The sequence below is a fragment of the Aquarana catesbeiana genome, linkage group LG04 (genome assembly GCF_042186555.1).
Source record: "Aquarana catesbeiana isolate 2022-GZ linkage group LG04, ASM4218655v1, whole genome shotgun sequence".
NCBI lineage: Eukaryota > Metazoa > Chordata > Amphibia > Anura > Ranidae > Aquarana > Aquarana catesbeiana.
Window position 1 is genome coordinate 79,620,593 of NC_133327.1, and position 13,653 is coordinate 79,634,245.

Below are 13,653 nucleotides of genomic sequence, written 5' to 3' on the forward strand. Positions count from 1 at the left end.
AATGTTTTTGGGGGTTCTGAGTAATTTTCTAGCAAAAAAATAAAAACAGAAAATAGTAAAAAAAACAAACAAACATCATCAGAGCTAGGGTTGCCACCTTTTCTTCAAGCCAAACCCGAACACATTAGCAGCACACGGCAATTTTTTTTCCAGTAGTACATTAAATTCATTACCTCTGTACAATGCAAGGTAATTTTTAGGTATTTATGTAGTATACACTATACATATATTTTGTGCTTAAATAACATTTCTAATCATATGGAGTTAATCACAAGAGTCCCCTTTTACATCAGAGTCAACAAAGTTGACACTCTTGGCTTACAATTGCAGTGAGCAACCTTCCTGGGTAGCCACAGTCTGGGCCAGGGGTGGACTGATAACTCATGGGGCCCCCGGGCAATTGAAGATCATAGGTCCCCCAGGTTTAAAGATGGCTGTCATATGGGAGCCAACATCAATGTGGCAGGCCAAAGCTTAGAGGCACCGAGCTCTGCAACATGCAGAGTGGCAGAAGGAGTGTGGTGGGTATGATGGGGGCAGAATGTAAGAGAGAGGAGTGTGGAGGGTATGATGGGGTAGTATGTATAGGAGAGGAGTGCGGAGGGGATGGTGGGGGTAGAATGTATAGGAGAGGAGTGTTGAGGGTATGATGGGGGTAATATGTATAGGAGAGGAGTGCGGAGGGGATGGTGGGGGTAGTATGTATAGAAGAGGAGTGAGGAGGGGATGATGGGGGTAGTATGTATAGGAGAGGAGTGCGGAGGGGATGATGGGGGTAGTATGTATAAGAGAGGAGTGCGGAGGGGATGGTGGGGGTAGTATGTATAGGAGAGGAGTGCGGAGGGAATGATGGGGGTAGTATGTATAGGAGAGGAGTGCGGAGGGGATGGTGGGGGTAGTATGTATAGGACAGGAGTGAAGAGGGGATGATGAGGGTAGTATGTATAGGAAAGGAGTGCGGAGGGGTTGATGGGGGTAGTATGTATAAGAGAGGAGTGCGGAGGGGATGGTGAGGGTAGTATGTATAGGAGAGGAGTGCGGAGGGGATGATGGGGGTAGTATGTATAGGAGAGGAGTGCGGAGGGGATGGTGGGGGTAGTATGTATAGGAGAGGAGTGCGGAGGGGATGATGGGGGTAGTATGTATAGAAGAGGAGTGCGGAGGGGATGGTGGGGGTAGTATGTATAGGAGAAGAGTGAGGAGGGGATGATGGGGGTAGTATGTATAGGAGAGGAGTGCGGAGGGGATGATGGGGGTAGTATCTATAAGAGAGGAGTGCAGAGGGGATGGTGGAGGTAGTATCTATAAGAGAGGAGTGTGGAGGGGATGGTGGGGGTAGTATAGTATAGGAGAGGAGAACGGAGGGGATGGTGGGGGTAGTATGTATAGGGAGAGGAGTGTGGAGGGGATGGTGGGGGTAGTATGTATAGGAGAGGAGTGCGGAGGGGATGATGCCAGCTGGATGTATGAAGTGGTCTGGGGGGGTGATGCACCTGGGGGGAGCTATTGTACTCATCCACTAATATTTACAACAGTACAACAATGAAAACTGCCAGCTCCTAGCATTCTGTATGTACAGATAATGTGAATGTAATGTATGACCATTCATATATCCCTATGTTATCCAAGCTCTCCACAAAAACACAGGGTTAATGAATGGTCATAAATTACTGCACATTATCTGGACTGGGGATGGGGGATGTTTGTATAGACAGAGGTGTGAGGCTTGGAAGATATCGATCAGACCAATCTTCCTGTCACCTTAACCCTTCACAGCAACCAGGGGCTTAACTAGAAATAGCAGGGCCCCATAGCAAAATGTTGTATGGGCCCCCCCTGCAAACAGCCCCCCCCCCACAGCTGCCCTAGTGTCAATGCAGTGTGACCTGTGCCACATACAGCGTGACCTGTGCCCATGCAGCGTGACCTGTGCCCCATACAGCGTGACCTGTGCCCCATACAGCGTGACCTGTGCCCAATACAGCCTGGTCTGCCTGTGCCCCATACAGCCCCACCTATGCAGAGGAAGAGGCAAGCCACCCGGATTAGCAGAGAGTGGGATTGCCCGCTGTCTTTCATTTGAATTTCCTGTCTTCCCGGGGCTCATCGTCACATAGCCCCACCTCATGGCCCAACGCCTTTGATGACATCACATGTCCCGCATTGGATCGGCGTTCTGTCTATCAAAGGCACCGGGCCAAAAGGTGGAGCTATATGACGTGAGCCCCGGGAACACTGTAAGTTCTAATGAAAGCTCTTACATCGGGCAATTCAGCTCTCTGCTGATGCGGACAGCTCGCCTCTTCCTTTCCTCTCTCTTCCCCTGGCTGGGAGACTGTGCCAGCAGTGCTCTTATCCTCACTGGGCCCCACTCGGCTGTGGGCCCCATAGCGCCCGCATGGGTCGCTATGGTGGTAGTTACGCCCCTGACAGCAACTCCTGCAAAACAAATCCTGTCAGCTTTCCACCCTAGGAGGCTCAGACAAAAACTCTCAGCTCACCTCTTCATTGCATGTAGTGTGAGCAGCGCCAGCCCGACATGATCTACTCCTCCCGACATGATCTCCTCCTCAGCTCCGCCTCCTGGGTTCTCTAAGCACACCGCACTAGTGATTGGAGGGGGGGGGAGTTAAGTCACTGATAAGAGAGACCCTGCAGGAGCCTGGAGGAGGGGGGAGACAGGAATGAGCTTTAGATTCTAACAAACACACCAGCACAGTGTATTTATGGAGAAGCAGTGACACTGCTGCTGTCTCCACATTGACAAATATGCTAATGGAGCTCCCCCTGCCTGAATGGTCTGTCCGGGTTTCAGAGAGGCTGAAAACCGGGCAGATGACTCAGAACCCGGACTGTCCGGGTGAATCCCATACAAGTGGTAACCCTGATCAGAGCAAGTGCATTGTCACTATAGTGACATTATACTGCTATGGCAGTGATTATGTACAATAGCTTTCTGCTCTGCTATCACTGTATGTCAGTGCAGCCAACCATAGTCTCCGATCACTGCCACAGCAGTACAATGTTACCAGGCCGCACCAGTCAGTGTCCCTAATGCCTGCCACACCAGTCATAGTCCTTAATCATCCTCGCACCAGTCACAGTGTCCCCAATCACTGCTGCACCAATCACAGTGACCCCAATCACTGCTGCACCAATCACAGTGTTCCCAATCACTGCTGCACCAGTCACAGTGTCCCCAATCACTGCTGCACCAGTCACAGTGTTCCCAATCACTGCTGCACCAGTCACAGTGTTCCCAATCACTGCTGCACCAGTCACAGTGTTCCCAATCACTGCTGCACCAGTCACAGTGTCCCCAATCACTGCTGCACCAGTCACAGTGTCCCCAATCACTGCTGCACCAGTCACAGTGTCCCCAATCACTGCTGCACCAGTCACAGTCCTTAAAGGGGTTATAAGGGCTTGTGTTTTTTCCCCTTAATGCATCCTATGCATTAAGGGGAAAAACACCTTGCAATCACCAGCCCCCTAGCCCCCCCCGTTTACTTACCAGAGCTCCGAATTTCCGTCGGCGCATCCCTGCCGTCCCTCTCTCCACGGGTTCCTGGCTTTTTATTGGATAGATTGATAGCAGCGCAGCCATTGGCTCCCGCTGCTGTCAATCAAATCCAATGACGAGTCCTGCATCTGGCCTCTACGGACGCCGAATGCTGGACTCGGGAGTGCGCCCGCAAAGTAACCCCCTCGGGAGAGCGCTTCTCCAAGGGGGTTATCTAATGCGGGGAGGAGCTGCAAGAGCCGCCGAGGGACCCCAGAAATGGATGCTCGGGGCCACTCTGTGCAAAACGAGTTGCACAGTGGAGGTAAGTATGACATGTTTGTTATTTAAAAAAAATAAAAAACAATCCTTTATGCCCCATACATACGATCGGAAATTCTGCCAGCAAAAGTTCGATGTGAGCTTTTGGTCGGAAATTCCGACCATGTGTATGCTCCATCGGACTTTTGCTGGAGGAAATTCCGCCAGCAAAATATTGAAAGCAGGTTCTCTATTTTTCAGACGGAAAAAGTTCCTATCGGAAATTCCGATCGTCTGTAGCAATTCCGATGCGCAAAATTCCTATGCATGCTCGGAAACAATTTGACGCATGCTCAGAAGCATTGAACTTCATTTTCTCGGCCCGTTGTAGTGATGTACGTCACCGCGTTCTTGATGATTGAAAGTTCAGAGAACTTTTGTGTGACTGTGTGTATGCAAGGCAAGCTTGAGCGGAATTCAGTCGGAAAAAACATCCAAGGTTTTTCCGACGGAAATTCTGTTCGTGTGTACGGGGCATTAGTATCACTTTAAAGCAGGTTTTGATGCGGCTGGAGTGAGAGCTCTGCACTGGGGATATATTGATGGAAAAGTTCTGTAGTGGAGGGGGGGGGGGTTGTGGGGTAACCTCAGGACTGAGGGGTATTGAGGGTAGAGGTCAGCTCTGTATTGGGGGGGGGGGTTGGGGTTGCAAGCTCTGTGCTGTGGGGGGAAGAATTCTATACCCAGGGGTATTGGGGGGGGCGTCTGTACTGGGGGGGATGGGTTGGGAGAGAGCTATGTACTGGAGGTGTAGTTGGGGGGAGAGCTCTGTACAGGGTGGGGTAGTTGGGGGAGAGCTCTGTACTGGAGGTGTAGTTGGGGGGGAGAGCTCCGTACAGGGTGGGGTAATTGGGGGAGAGCTCTGTACTGGAGGTGTAGTTGGGGGGAGAGCTCCGTACAGGGTGGGGTAGTTGGGGGAGAGCTCTGTACTGGAGGTGTAGTTGGGGGGAGAGCTCTGTACAGGGTGGGGTATTTGGGGGAGAGCTCTGTACTGGAGGTGTAGTTGGGGAGAGAGCTCCGTACAGGGTAGGGTAATTGGGGGAGAGCTCTGTACTGGAGGTGTAGTTGGGGGGAGAGCTCCGTACAGGGTGGGGTAGTTGGGGGAGAGCTCTGTACTGGAGGTGTAGTTGGGGGGAGAGCTCCGTACAGGGTGGGGTAGTTGGGGGAGAGCTCAGTACTGGAGATGTAGTTGGGGGGAGAGCTCCGTACAGGGTAGGGTAGTTGGGAGAGAGCTCTGTACTGGAGGTGTAGTTGGGGGGAGAGCTCCGTACAGTGTGGGGTAGTTGGGGGAGAGCTCTGTACTGGAGGTGTAGTTGGGGGGAGAGCTCCGTACAGGGTGGGGTAGTTGAGGGAGAGCTCTGTACTGGAGTTGTAGTTGGGGGGAGAGCTCTGTACAGGGAGGGGTAGTTGAGGGAGAGCTCTGTACTGGAGTTGTAGTTGGGGGGAGAGCTCCATACAGGGTGGGGTAGTTGAGGGAGAACTCTGTACTGGAGGTGTAGTTGGGGGAAGAGCTCCATACAGGGTGGGGTAGTTGAGGGAGAGCTCTGTACTGGAGGTGTAGTTGGGGGGAGAGCTCCATACAGAGTGGGGTAGTTGGGGGAGAGCTCTGTACTGGAGGTGTAGTTGGGGTGAGAGCTCTGTACAGGGTGGGGTAGTTGGGGGAGAGCTCTGTACTGGAGGTGTAGTTTAGGGGAGAGCTCCGTACAGGGTGGGGTAGTTGGGGGAGAGCTCTGTACTGGAGGTGTAGTTGGGGGAGAGCTCCATACAGGGTGGGGTAGTTGGGGGAGAGCTCTGTACTGGAGGTGTAGTTGGGGGGAGAGCTCCGTACAGGGTGGGGTAGTTGAGGGAGAGCTCTGTACTGGAGTTGTAGTTGGGGGGAGAGCTCCGTACAGGGAGGGGTAGTTGAGGGAGAGCTCTGTACTGGAGTTGTAGTTGGGGGGAGAGCTCCGTACAGGGTGGGGTAGTTGAGGGAGAGCTCTGTACTGGAGGTGTAGTTGGGGGGAGAGCTGCATACAGGGTGGGGTAGTTGGGGGAGAGCTCTGTACTGGAGGTGTAGTTGGGGTGAGAGCTCTGTACAGGGTGGGGTAGTTGGGGGAGAGCTCTGTACTGGAGGTGTAGTTGGGGGGAGAGCTTCGTACAGCGTGGGGTAGTTGGGGAAGAGCTCAGTACTGGAGGTGTAGTTGGGGGAAGAGTTCTGTACAGGGTGGGGTAGTTGGGGGAGAGCTCTGTACTGGAGGTGTAGTTGGGGGGAGAGCTCCGTACAGGGTGGGGTAGTTGAGGGAGAGCTCTGTACTGGAGTTGTAGTTGAGAGGAGAGCTTCGTACAGCGTGGGGTAGTTGGGGAAGAGCTCAGTACTGGAGGTGTAGTTGGGGGGAGAGTTCTGTACAGGGTGGTGTAGTTGGGGGGAGAGCTCCGTACAGGGTGGGGTAGTTGACGGAGAGATCTGCACTGGAGTTGTAGTTGGGGGGAGAGCTCCGTACAGGGTGGGGTAGTTGGGGAAGAGCTCAGTGCTGGAGGTGTAGATGGGGGAAGGGTTCTGTACAGGGTGGGGTAGTTGGGGGAGAGCTCTGTACTGGGGGGGGGATTGGGGGAGGAGGGTGGGGTAGTTGGGGGAAGAGCTCAGTACTGGAGGTGTAGTTGGGGGGAGAGCTCCTTACAGAGTGGGGTAGTTGAGGGAGAGCTCTGTACTAGAGGTGTAGTTGGGGGGAGAGCTCCGTACAGGGTGGGGTAGTTGGGGGAGAGCTCTGTACTGGAGGTGTAGTTGGGGGGAGAGCTCCGTACAGGGTGGGGTAGTTGAGGGAGAGCTCTGTACTGGAGTTGTAGTTGGGGGGCGAGCTTCGTACAGCGTGGGGTAGTTGGGGAAGAGATCAGTACTGGAGGTGTAGTTGGGGGAAGAGTTCTGTACAGGGTGGGGTAGTTGGGGGAGAGCTCTGTACTGGAGGTGTAGTTGGGGGGAGAGCTCCGTACAGGGTGGGGTAGTTGAGGGAGAGCTCTGTACTGGAGTTGTAGTTGAGGGGAGAGCTTCGTACAGCGTGGGGTAGTTGGGGAAGAGCTCAGTACTGGAGGTGTAGTTGGGGGAAGAGTTCTGTACAGGGTGGTGTAGTTGGGGGGAGAGCTCCGTACAGGGTGGGGTAGTTGAGGGAGAGCTCTGCACTGGAGTTGTAGTTGGGGGGAGAGCTCCGTACAGGGTGGGGTAGTTGGGGAAGAGCTCAGTGCTGGAGGTGTAGATGGGGGAAGAGTTCTGTACAGGGTGGGGTAGTTGGGGGAGAGCTCTGTACTGGGGGGGATTGGGGGAGGAGGGTGGGGTAGTTGGGGGAAGAGCCCTGTACCGGGATCTAACAATGGAGGACAAGCAAATGATTGAACGGTCTGCCATCTACTCATAGGTACTGTTTCACTGATAGAAGCTGTAGTACGACTTCTATGACTGGAGCAACTGGGTGGAAATGATGGCCCATTAGGTGTATTAATCTCCAATGCACCCCACCCTGTAGGGCGGTGGAAGTAGGGTCGGGGGCAGGATAAAGGAAGATTTTCACCAACAGAAGAGGGATCAGCACAAGGGACACATTCTGCTAACTGTAAGTCATGTTCCTTGTGCTGATTTTCTGTTTGTGATTTTGGCTGCACTTAGGGCCCTTTCACACTGCATATGCATTTTTACTATGATTTTCCTGTGCATTTTTGGGTTGCCTGCGCCTGTGAAAAATGGACACGTGACTCAAAAAATGCAATAAAAATGCAAATCGTGGTGCGTTTTTACCACGATTGTACTGCCATTTCAATTCATTTCAATGGGATGTCCAAAATGTCTTGGTATGCTGACGCCTTAAGGATTCCCTTCACTGGAACTAAAGGGCCAAGCCCAACCCCTGAAAAACAACCCCACACCATAATCCACCCTTCACCAAATGATTTGGACCAGTGCACAAAGCAAGGTCCATAAAGACATGGATGAGTGAGTTTGGGGTGGAGGAACTTGCCTGGCCTGCACAGAGTCCTGACCCCAACCCGATAGAAGACCTTTGGGATGAATTAGAGTGAAGAGTGCGAGCCAGGCCTTCTCATCCAACATCAGTGCCTGACCTCACAAATGCGCTTCTGGAAGAATGGTCAAACATTCCTATAGACACACTCCTAAACCTTGTGGACATCCTTCCCTTAAGAGTTGAAGCTTTTATAGCGGCAAAGGTTGGGCCAACTCAATATTGAACCCTACAGACTTATGCCCCGTACACACGGTCGGACTTTGTTCGGACATTCCGACAACAAAATCCATGGATTTTTTCAGACGGATGTTGGCTCAAACTTGTCTTGCAGACACACGGTCACACAAAGTTGTCGGAAATTCTAAAAAAAAAAATTCTAGTCGATCATTCTAAACGCGGTGACATAAAACACGTACGTTGGGACTATAAACGGGGCAGTGGCCAATAGCTTTCATCTCTTTATTTATTCTGAGCATGCGTGGCACTTTGTGCGTTGGATTTGTGTACACACGATCGGAATTTCCGACAATGGATTTTGTTGTTGGAAAATTTTATATCCTGCTCTCAAACTTTGTGGGTCGGAAAATCCGATGGAAAATATGTGATGGAGCCTACACACGGTTGGAATTTCCGACAACAGGGTCCTATCACACATTTTCCGTCGGAAAATCCGACCGTGTGTACGGGGCATAAGACTGGGATGCCATTAAAGTTCAGACAGGCGTCCCAATACTTTTGACAATATAGTTTATCACTTGCTATTTATATTTATAAGGAATACACCATGATTTGTCAAGCCAAGGTGCTTACAATTATTTTATTCCTTGTATGAACAATTTGGATTATTTTTTTTACTGTGGATGGTCCTGACTCAGGGGCAATGTTATAATAACAGTCTGTCAGTCTGTATTAAACCCTTTCCCTGCTGGCCAGTACATTGGGGTCCAGATCGGGCCTTGAAGCGGCATTTAAGATAAGTTCCTCCTTATAGGACAGGTATAGGTGTCTGAATTGTGTCCCAAGCAAACAATACTGTTTCCCTTTAATGGAGTGCAGTAGCGTTTGGTCAATGGCCTCAACTATTGAGGTTTCAGCTTGTCTCCCTCTGTTTTTCTTCAGCGGCTCAGCAAACTAAGTGGCAGCATTCTCACCAACAATCAGGTGGAGGCACCAGTCAGCGACAGTGTTCTCATATACCAGGAGATGTCCGCTACTCCACCTCTCTGTGTCCCTGATGCCACGGCAAAGCGTTCTGCTAACAGCCTGCAGCATACTCTCTATCCTACAATGTCCTCGCCATATCTCCCTCGAGCCCAGGAACACACCTTCCTTTTCCTCGTTATAGAGCTCTGGTAATGCTGGGCTATGCATAGCACCCAACTGTCCCCGATTTCGAGGGACTGTCCCTCATTTTGAACAAAGTTCCTCTGTCCCTCTTTCCTCCTCATTTGTCCCTCATTTTTGTTCTGATTTACATACTAGTTGTATATAAAATGCACTATTTATCTATCCAAATGTGTTTTACAATGCAAGACCTTTCATCCAGTTTCTAAATTGCTGCATCTGTATATTCCAAAAGCCAATATAAAGGTATAGTAGGGGTAAAAAAAAAAAAAAAAAACACTTGTGGGTTTAACCAATCCTTTTTTGTATAATTCTCCTTTAAAGGGGGGGCGTGACAGGGGGTGTGTCCTATGCCTACATATGTTTACTAATGGGTGTCCCTCATTCCCATCTCAGAAAGTTGGGATCTATGGGATATGTAGTCCTTCCTCCAATTTATAACCACAGATTCAGTCTGTCTAGGGACTAAATCTCCCACAAGTCATAGTTGCTCCCAACAGGCTCTGTCTTTCCCACAATCCACAGCAGCTCAGTTTCCTCTTCCTCTCTGTGATACCGGGTGGTGGGCATGGCTTTCCTCCAGCTCTCTTTGTGGCTGTATATAGTCCTGCAGATGGGCAGTGCCCTGTGTCTCTCTACCCACAGCTACTCCTGTCTTTAACAGCTTGAGAGCAGGAGAGGAAGTCCAGGGCAAAGCCCCAGTCTCTGCTGCCATACAGAGCTGCACCATGGACCAGGGGATACACATAAGTGTAAAATATGCATTTAGAAATGCCCTATAAACTCATATATGTCAAAAAGCCAGTGTAAATGAAACCTAATAGTGTACAATGGTCTACTACTAAGCCCCCCTTCACACTACTGTGATTTGTTGTGCCTCTGCCTCCGTGCTGCAATACACAACAATGGAAATTACATTATTCTCCATGGTGCCTGTTCACATCAATGCAACTTGGAGCAGTGTGATCTTTCAAAAGGTACATGTACTTCTTTTGGCATACCTCTCAACCGCCCCTTATTTCACCGTCCCTCTTTATCCGCAGTTGTCAAGCGCGTGCATGCCAACGTCAGGCCGCTTCTGCTGTGATTACTCACCGAGTACACACCAAGCAATGGTTATCTTCCAGCACCTTTTGATCATTGGACAGAGACACAGATCAGAGCTCTGCCTATGTTAACAAGGCAGAGCTCTATTCTGACAGGGGGGAAGCTATGTATTTTGTGTTCCTGCAAAGCAAAAACACCACACTGTTTATACAAAAACACTGACTAGGCACACAGTTAATCCTTTTGATTGCCCTAGATGTTTACTTAGTACCAGCCAGTGTCATTAGTACAGTGACAGTGCATATTTGTAGCCCTGATCACTGTATTAATGTCACTGGTTCCCACAAAGTGTCAGTTAGGGGTTTATTTACTAAAGCTAGAGAGGACAATTTAGTCACAACTCTGCAGAGAAACCAATCGGCTTCTAACCTCAGCTTGTTCAATTACCGTATATACTCAAGTATAAGTCGAGTTTTTCAGCACATTTTTTTGTGCTGAAAGTGCCCCCCCTCGACTTATACTCCAGTCAAGCACTTTTCTGCAGCAAAAAAATTCATTTTCCGAACCGAATTTGGGGCCCCGTATCTCAGGGCCACTTGGTGCTAAGAACCCCAAATGTGGTGTGCAAATCCAGTGGAACTGGTTCCATAACATATCCAAAGCTGGGGTTCCTAGCACCAAGTAGCCCCGAGATACAGGGCCCCAAAATTGGTTCGGAAAATGTCATTTTCTGCTGTAGAAAGGTGCTTGACATTTTCTGAACCAATATTTGGGGCCCTGTATCTCAGGGCCACTTGTTGCTAGAAACCCTAGCTTTAGATATTTTATGGAGCTAGTTCCACTGGGTTTGCACACCAAATTTGGGGTTCTTAGCACCAAGTGGCCCTGAGATACGGGGCCCCAAAGTCAGTTCAGAAAATGTCAAGCACTTTTCTGCAGCAGAGGATGACATTTTCCGAACCAAACCCTCTAGAAATGCAGCAATGTCATTTCGGGACCCTTTGGGTTCAGAGACCCCAAATTTTGGCTGCAGCTAGGGGGCATCTAGGAACCCGTAACTACCGAGTTTGAAGTTCGGGGGACCTATGGCTGCAAATGGGCACAGTGAGGCTGCAAATGGGCATTGTTGACCCTCTTTTCCACTTACAGTAGCTGTGCATTTCTCACCCTCGTCTTATACTCGGGTCAATAAGTTTTCCCCATTTTTTTGTGGCAAATTAGGGCCTCGACTTATACTCGGATCGACTTATACTCGAGTATATACGGTAGGTTTTGGCAATAAAGCCTGGAAGCCGATTGGTTTCTCTGCAGAATTGTGACCTAGCTTTAGTAGAATTGTGACAGCTTTAGTAAACAAGCCCTTAGTGTCAGATAGTCCACTGCAATTTCACAGTCCTGCTATAAGTCGCTGATCGCCACCATTATTGGCATAAAAAAAATAAATAAATAAAAATTCCAGTATATACTGTATACCATACTTTGTAGACGCTATAACTTTTGCGAAAACCAATCTTGTTTTTTTTAATATGTAGCAGAATACATATTGGCCTAAATTTATGAAGAATTTTTTTTTTTTCTATTGGATATGATTTATAGCAGAGAGTAAAAAAAAAAATGTTTCTTTTTTTCAAAATGGTTGGTGTTTTTTTGTTTATAGTGCAAAAAATAAAAAATCCAGTGGTGATCAAATACCACCAAAAGAAAGCTCTATTTGTGGGAAAGAAAATTACATAAATTTTATTTGGGTACAGTGTTGCACGACCGCATCGCAAAAAATGCATGGGTCATGAAGTGAGAGGGGGGGGGGTAAATCTTCAGGAGGTCAAGTGGTTAAAGGCAAAAATACTTGCCTTAGTTCCAACGGTCTGCCATCTGCAAGGTCCCTTGCATCTTCTGTCTTATTCCGGGTGCCGTCTTGATTGGCTGGCACAGGGTGATATCTCGCATGCGCAGGAGCACAGTCATCCTGGCATACAAGCAGCTGCACAGCTCAGTATACATTCTACAGGGGATTGGGAATGTATTTTCTTAAGGAAGAGACATTGTTTGTCTTTTCTGCAATAAACTTTAGTTTCACTTCAACAATCAAAAATGTCTAAGACCCTTTTACACTGAGGCGGTTTTCAGGTGTTTTAGCACTAGAAATAGTGCCTGTAAAGCGCCTGAAAACCACCTCCCATTCATTTTAGTGTGACTTATCACACTGGGGTGGTGCGGGGTCGGGACGTTAGGAAAAGTTCTGCAAGCAGCATCTTTGGGGCGGTTTGGGAGTGCTGTATTTAGGCCACTTTCACACTAAGGCACCGCGTTTACCATAGTTTTACCGTCGGTTTTTAGGCTGCTATCAGGGCACTTTTAACCCCCGCTAGCGGCCGAAGAAGGGTTAAAAGTGCCCGCTAAGCACCACTGCTGCTTCAGCAGCGCTGCCCAATGATTTCAGTGGCATTAGTGCTGTATACATCGCTCCCGCACCGCCCCAAAGATGCTCCTTCCTTGGGGTTAAAAGCGTCCTGCTGGCAGCCGAAAAGCATCTGAGCGGCGTCTTACCGCTAACGCACGGGCGGCCCCAGTGTGAAAGGGGTCTTATGCCCCATACACATGATCGGACTTTCCAACAACAAAACCATGGAATTTTGTTGGAAGGGTGTTGTCTCAAACTTGTCTTGCATACACACGGTCGCACAAACGTTGGCCAACAATTACGAACATAGTGACGTACAAGACGTACGGCGAGCCGATAAAAAAGGAAGTTCTATAGTCATGTGATATCTCCATTACGAACGCTAGTTTTAGAAGACCGAGCGCTTCCCGCTCGTACTTGATTCCGAGCATTGCGTGAACTTTTGTGCGACGGACTTGTGTACACACGATTGGAAAGTCCGACAACAAAGTTTTGTTGGCGGAAAATTTGAGAACCTGCTAGCCAACATTTGTTGGCGGAAAGTCCAACAAATGTTCGATGGAGCATACACACGGTCGGACTTTCAGCCAACAAGCTCACATCCAACATTTCCCGTCGGAAAGTCCGATCGTGTGTACGCGGCATTAGGGTCGGTTTACACCATACCCACACAGGGACGCACTGTGCAATCGTGTGCGGTGCAATTTTAGCCGCATTTATTTAGAGTGAAAAAAGATTGAAAAACACTGCTATAGACTTCATTGGGTTCGCATGAAAAAATGTTTAGGTTGTGTTTTTTGTTTTTATGCTGCTAGCAACAATGATGTCACAACAGATATTTCTAGTCATTGTCAAAAACAAAAATGCGTGAAAAAACCGCACATAAATGAGCTACAAAAATGCACTGAAAAATAAATGATTTAGTGTCAGTATAAAATGATTTTAAAATGTTGCAAGTGCAGTATGTCGGTTACTTTTGATGTTTACAGTGTGTCAGCAGCTCTTTGACATAAACCCCTTGCACAGGATGTGAGTTGTAGAGCTGTGCA